Genomic DNA, 6,498 nt, shown 5'->3' on the forward strand with positions numbered 1-6,498 from the left:
GATATCTAATGTGAAAGCGCTTGCAACCGTCGTTAGGTTAGGTTAGGTTAGGTTTGGTTTGCTTAGGTTAGGTTAGGTTAGCTTAGGTTAGGTTAGGTTGGGTTGGGTTGGGTTAGGTTGGGTTAGGTTAGGTTGGGTTAGGTTAGGTTGGGTTAGGTTAGTTTGGGTTAGGTTTGGTTAGGTTAGGTTGGGTTGGGTTGGGTTGGGTTAGGTTAGGTTAGGTAAGGTTAGGTTAGGTTAGGTTAGGTTAGGTTACGTTAGGTTAAGGTATGAACCGTCGTAAAACCGCATTAAACAATGTCCCTTAGTGAGATGCAGTGTTTTTCACCATTACAAGTCGGGAACTGCGATATCTATTGTGAAAGCGCATAAAACTGTCGTAATGTTGTAGAGAGCATTGTAAAGTAGCGAGTAAAACGTTTTCTAACGATAGAAGTGCGAAGATTATATTAGGTTGAGTTATGTTAGGTTAAGCTAGGTAGCGTCGTGAGACCACCAAAAAGGACGTCGTCTAACGAGATAGTGTTGTTTTATTGCATGTACGAAACTGCAATAGGTGAAATGTTGTGAAAGTACACAAAACGGCATGAACAAGCCAGATACTGCGTGTTGTACCGTTACAAGTGCGAAACAGCTATAATGTGATATTCTCGTTAAAGCGCATGCAGGAATCGTGAAACCTTAAAGAACGATGTCATTTAGCGAGATACAGCGTCCTGTACTGTAATAAGTTGGTGAAAAACTGTGAGGTCATGCAATTATCGTAATTGAGAACGAAACAGTGTAATAGAGCGTTTTGAGATACAAGCGCGAATGTTAGGTTAGGTTAAGATATGAACCGTCATAAAACCGCATTAAACAATGTCACTTAGTAAGATGCAGTGTTTTTCACCTTTACAAGTTGGGAACTGCGATATCTAATGTGAAAGCGCTTGAAACCGTCGTAATGTTGTAGAAAGCAATGTAAAGTAGCGAGTAAAACGTTTTCTAACGATAGAAGTGCGAAGGTTATGCTTGGTTGAGTTATGTTAGTTTGAGCTAGGTAGCGTCTTGAAACCACCAAAAACGACGTCATCTAACGAGATACTGTTGTTTTATTGCGAGTGCGAAACTGCGATAGGTGAAATGTTGTGAAAGCACACAAAACGGCATGAACAAGCCAAATACTGCGTGTTTTACCGTTACAAGTGCGAAACTGCTATGTTGTGATCTTCTCGGTAAAGCGCATGCAAGCATCGTGAAACCTTAAAGAATGATGTCATTTAGCGAGAGACAGCGTTCTGTACTGTATTAAGTTGGTGAAAAACTGTGAGGTCATGCAAATATCGTAATTGTGAACGAAACAGTGTAATAGAGCGTTTTGAGATACAAGCGCGAATGTTAGGTTAGGTTAAGATATCAACCGTCGTAAAACCGCATTAAACAATGTCACTTAGTGAGATGTAGTGTTTTTCAACATTACAAGTCGGGAACTACGATATCTAATGTGAAAGCGCATGAAACGGTCGTAATCTTGTAGAAAACATTGTAAAGTTGCGAGTAAAACGTTTTGTAACGATAGAAGTTCGAAGGTTAGGTTAGGTTGAGTTATGTTAGTTTGAGCTAGGTAGCGTCGTGAAACTACCAAAAACGACGTCATCTAACGAGATAGTGTTGTTTTATTGCGAGTATTAAACTGCGATAGGTGAAATGTTGCGAAAGCACACAAAACGCCAAGAACAAGCCAAATACTGCGTGTTCTACCGTTACAAGTGCGAAACTGCTATATTGTGATATTCTCGTTAAAGCGCATGCAAGCATCGTGAAACCTTAAATAACAATGTCATTTAGCGAGATACAGCGTTCTGTACTGCAATAAGTTGGTGAAAAACTGTGAGGTTATGCAAATATCGTAATTGTGAACGAAACAGTGTAATAGAGCGTTTTTCAATACAAGTGCGAATGTTAGGTTAGGTTAAGATATGAACCATCGTAAAACCGCATTAAACAATGTCACTTAGTGAGATGCAGTGTTTTTCACCAATACAAGTCGGGAACTGCGATATCTAATGTGAAAGCGCTTGCAACCGTCGTTAGGTTAGGTTAGGTTAGGTTAGGTTAGGTTAGGTTTGGTTAGGTTGGGTTAGGTTAGGTTAGATTAGGTTAGGTTGGGTTGAGTTGGGTTAGGTTAGGTTAGGTTAGGTTGGGTTAGGTTAGGTTAGGTTAGGTTACGTTAGGTTAGGTTAGGTAAGGTTAGGTTAGGTTAGGCTAGGTTGGGTTGGGTGTTGTTGGGTTGGGTTGGGTTATGTTGGGTTAGGTTAGGTTAGGTTACGTTAGGTTAGGTTAGGTTACGTTAGGTTATATTAGGTTAGGTTAGGTTACGTTAGGTTAGGTTAGGTCAGGTAAGGTTAGGTTACGTTAGAATAGGTTAGGTTAGGTTAGGTTACGTTAGGTTAGGTTAGGTTAGGTTTGGTTAGGTTAGGTTAGGTTAGGTTAGCTTAGTTTAGGTTAGGTTGGGTTGGGTTAGGTTGGGTTAGGTTAGGTTAGGTTAGGTTGGGTTAAGTTAGTTTAGGTTAGGTTAGGTTAGGTTAGGCTGGGTTGGGTTGGGTTAGGTTAGGTTAGGTTAGGTTAGGTAAGGTTAGGTTAGGTTAGGTTAGGTTACGTTAGGTTAAGGTATGAACCGTCGTAAAACCGCATTAAACAATGTCACTTAGTGAGATGCAGTGTTTTTCACCTTTACAAGTTGGGAACTGCGATATCTAATGTGAAAGCGCTTGAAACCGTCGTAATGTTGTAGAAAGCAATGTAAAGTAGCGAGTAAAACGTTTTCTAACGATAAAAGTGCGAAGGTTATGTTAGGTTGAGTTATGTTAGTTTAAGCTAGGTAGCGTCGTGAAACCACCAAAAACGACGTCATCTAGCGAGATAGTGTTGTTTTATTGCGAGTACGAAATTGCGATAGATGAAATGTTGTGAAAGCTCACAAAACGGCATGAACAAGCCAAATACTGCGTGTTGTACCGTTACAAGTGCGAAACTGCTATGTTGTGATATTCTCGTAAAGCGCATGCAAGCATCGTGAAACCTTAAAGAATGATGTCATTTAGCGAGAGACGGCGTTCTGTACTGTAATAAGTTGGTGAAAAACTGTGAGGTCATGCAAATATCGTAATTGTGAACGAAACAGTGTAATAGAGCGTTTTGAGATACAAGCGCGAATGTTAGGTTAGGTTAAGATATCAACCGTCGTAAAACCGCATTAAACAATGTCACTTAGTGAGATGTAGTGTTTTTCAACATTACAAGTCGGGAACTACGATATCTAATGTGAAAGCGCATGAAACGGTCGTAATCTTGTAGAAAACATTGTAAAGTTGCGAGTAAAACGTTTTCTAACGATAGAAGTTCGAAGGTTAGGTTAGGTTGAGTTATGTTAGTTTGAGCTAGGTAGCGTCGTGAAACTACCAAAAACGACGTCATCTAACGAGATAGTGTTGTTTTATTGCGAGTATTAAACTGCGATAGGTGAAATGTTGCGAAAGCACACAAAACGCCAAGAACAAGCCAAATACTGCGTGTTCTACCGTTACAAGTGCGAAACTGCTATATTGTGATATTCTCGTTAAAGCGCATGCAAGCATCGTGAAACCTTAAAGAACAATGTCATTTAGCGAGATACAGCGTTCTGTACTGCAATAGGTTGGTGAAAAACTGTGAGGTTATGCAAATATCGTAATTGTGAACGAAACAGTGTAATAGAGTGTTTTTCAATACAAGTGCGAATGTTAGGTTAGGTTAAGATATGAACTGTCGTAAAACCGCATTAAACAATGTCACTTAGTGAGATGCAGTGTTTTTCACCATTACAAGTCGGGAACTGCGATATCTAATGTGAAAGCGCTTGCAACCGTCGTTAGGTTAGGTTAGGTGAGGTTAGGTTAGGTTGGGTTAGGTTAGGTTAGATTAGGTTAGGTTGGGTTGAGTTGGGTTAGGTTACGTTAGGTTAGGTTAGGTTGGGTTAGGTTAGGTTAGGTTAGGTTACGTTAGGTTAGGTTAGGTAAGGTTAGGTTAGGTTAGGCTAGGTTGGGTTTGGTGTTGTTGGGTTGGGTTGGGTTGGGTTGGGTTAGGTTAGGTTAGGTTACGTTAGGTTAGGTTAGGTTACGTTAGGTTAAGTTAGCTTAGGTTAGGTTACGTTAGGATAGGTTAGGTCAGGTAAGGTTAGGTTACGTTAGAATAGGTTAGGTTAGGTTAGGTTACGTTAGGTTAGGTTAGGTTAGGTTAGGTTTGGTTAGGTTAGGTTAGGTTAGCTTAGTTTAGGTTAGGTTGGGTTGGGTTAGGTTGGGTTAGGTTAGGTTAGGTCAGGTTAGGTTAGGTTAGGTTAGGTTGGGTTAGGTTAGTTTAGGTTAGGTTATGTTAGGTTAGGCTGGGTTGGGTTGGGTTAGGTTAGGTTAGGTTAGGTTAGGTAAGGTTAGGTTAGGTTAGGTTACGTTAGGTTAAGGTATGAACCGTCGTAAAACCGCATTAAACAATGTCACTTAGTGAGATGCAGTGTTTTTCACCTTTACAAGTTGGGAACTGCGATATCTAATGTGAAAGCGCTTGAAACCGTCGTAATGTTGTAGAAAGCAATGTAAAGTAGCGAGTAAAACGTTTTCTAACGGTAGAAGTGCGAAGGTTATGTTAGGTCGAGTTATGTTAGTTTAAGCTAGGTAGCGTCGTGAAACCACCAAAAAGGACGTCATCTAACGAGATATAATTGTTTTATTTCATGTACGAAACTGCAATAGGTGAAATGTTATGAAAGCACACAAAACGGCATGAACAAGCCAAATACTGCGTGTTGTACCGTTACAAGTGCGAAACTGCTATATTGTGATATTCTCGTTAAAGCGCATGCAAGCATCGTGAAACCTTAAAGAACGATGTCATTTAGCGAGATACAGCGTTCTGTACTGCAATAAGTTGGTGAAAAACTGGGAGGTTATGCAAATATCGTAATTGTGAACGAAACAGTGTAATAGAGCGTTTTTCAATACAAGTGCGAATGTTAGGTTAGGTTAAGATATGAACCGTCGTAAAACCGCATTAAACACTGTCACATTGTGAGATGCAGTGTTTTTCACCATTACAAGTCGGGAACTGCGATATCTAATGTGAAAGCGCATGAAACCGTCGTTAGGTTAGGTTAGGTTAGGTTAGGTTTGGTTAGGTTAGGTTAGGTTAGGTTAGGTTAGATTAGGTTAGGTTGGGTTGAGTTGGGTTAGGTTAGGTTAGGTTAGGTTGGGTTAGGTTAGCTTACGTTAGGTTAGGTTAGGTTACGTTAGGTTACGTTAGGTTAGGTTACGTTAGGTTAGGTTAGGTTAGGTAAGGATAATTTGGTTACGTTAGGTAAGGTTAGGTTAGGTTAGGTTAGGTTGGGTTGGGTGTTGTTGGGTTGGGTTGGGTTAGGTTGGGTTAGGTTGGGTTAGGTTACGTTAGGTTAGGTTAGGTTACGTTAGGTTATGTTAGGTTAGGTTAGGTTACGTTAGGTTAGGTTAGGTCAGGTAAGGTTAGGTTACGTTAGAATAGGTTAGGTTAGGTTAGGTTAGGTTAGGTTTGGTTAGGTTAGGTTAGGTTAGCTAAGGTTAGGTTAGGTTGGGTTGGGTTCGGTTAGGTTGGGTTAGGTTAGGTTAGGTTAGGTTAGGTAAGGTTAGGTTAGGTTGGGTTAGGTTAGTTTAGGTTAGGTTAGGTTGGGTTGGGTTGGGTTAGGTTAGGTTAGGTTAGGTTAGGTAAGGTTAGGTTAGGTTAGGTTACGTTAGGTTAAGGTATGAACCGTCGTAAAACCGCATTAAACAATGTCACTGATTGAGATGCAGTGTTTTTCACCTTTACAAGTTGGGAACTGCGATATCTAATGTGAAAGCGCTTGAAACCGTCGTAATGTTGTAGGAAGCAATGTAAAGTAGCGAGTAAAACGTTTTCTAACGATAGAAGTGCGAAGGTTATGTTAGGTTGAGTATGTTAGTTTAAGCTAGGTAGCGTCGTGAAACCACCAAAAACGACGTCATCTAACGAGATAGTGTTGTTTTATTGCGAGTACGAAACTGCGATAGGTGAAATGTTGTGAAAGCTCACAAAACGGCATGAACAAGCCAAATACTGCGTGTTGTACCGTTACAAGTGCGAAACTGCTATGTTGTGATATTCTCGTTAAAGCGCATGCAAGCATCGTGAAACCTTAAAGAATGATGTCATTTAGCGAGAGACAGCGTTCTGTACTGTAATAAGTTGGTGAAAAACTGTGAGGTCATGCAAATATCGTAATTGTGAACGAAACAGTGTAATAGAGCGTTTTGAGATACAAGTGCGAATGTTAGGTTAGGTTAAGATATGAATCGTCGTAAAACCACATTAAACACTGTCACTTTGTGAGATGCAGTGTTTTTCACCATTACAAAGTCGGGAACTGCGATATCTAATGTGAAAGCGCATGAAACCGTCGTTAGGTTAGGTTAGGTTAGCTTAGGTTTGGTTAGGTTA

This window comes from Rhipicephalus microplus, chromosome 1, assembly GCF_043290135.1.
Source record: "Rhipicephalus microplus isolate Deutch F79 chromosome 1, USDA_Rmic, whole genome shotgun sequence".
In the NCBI taxonomy this organism is placed as follows: domain Eukaryota; kingdom Metazoa; phylum Arthropoda; class Arachnida; order Ixodida; family Ixodidae; genus Rhipicephalus; species Rhipicephalus microplus.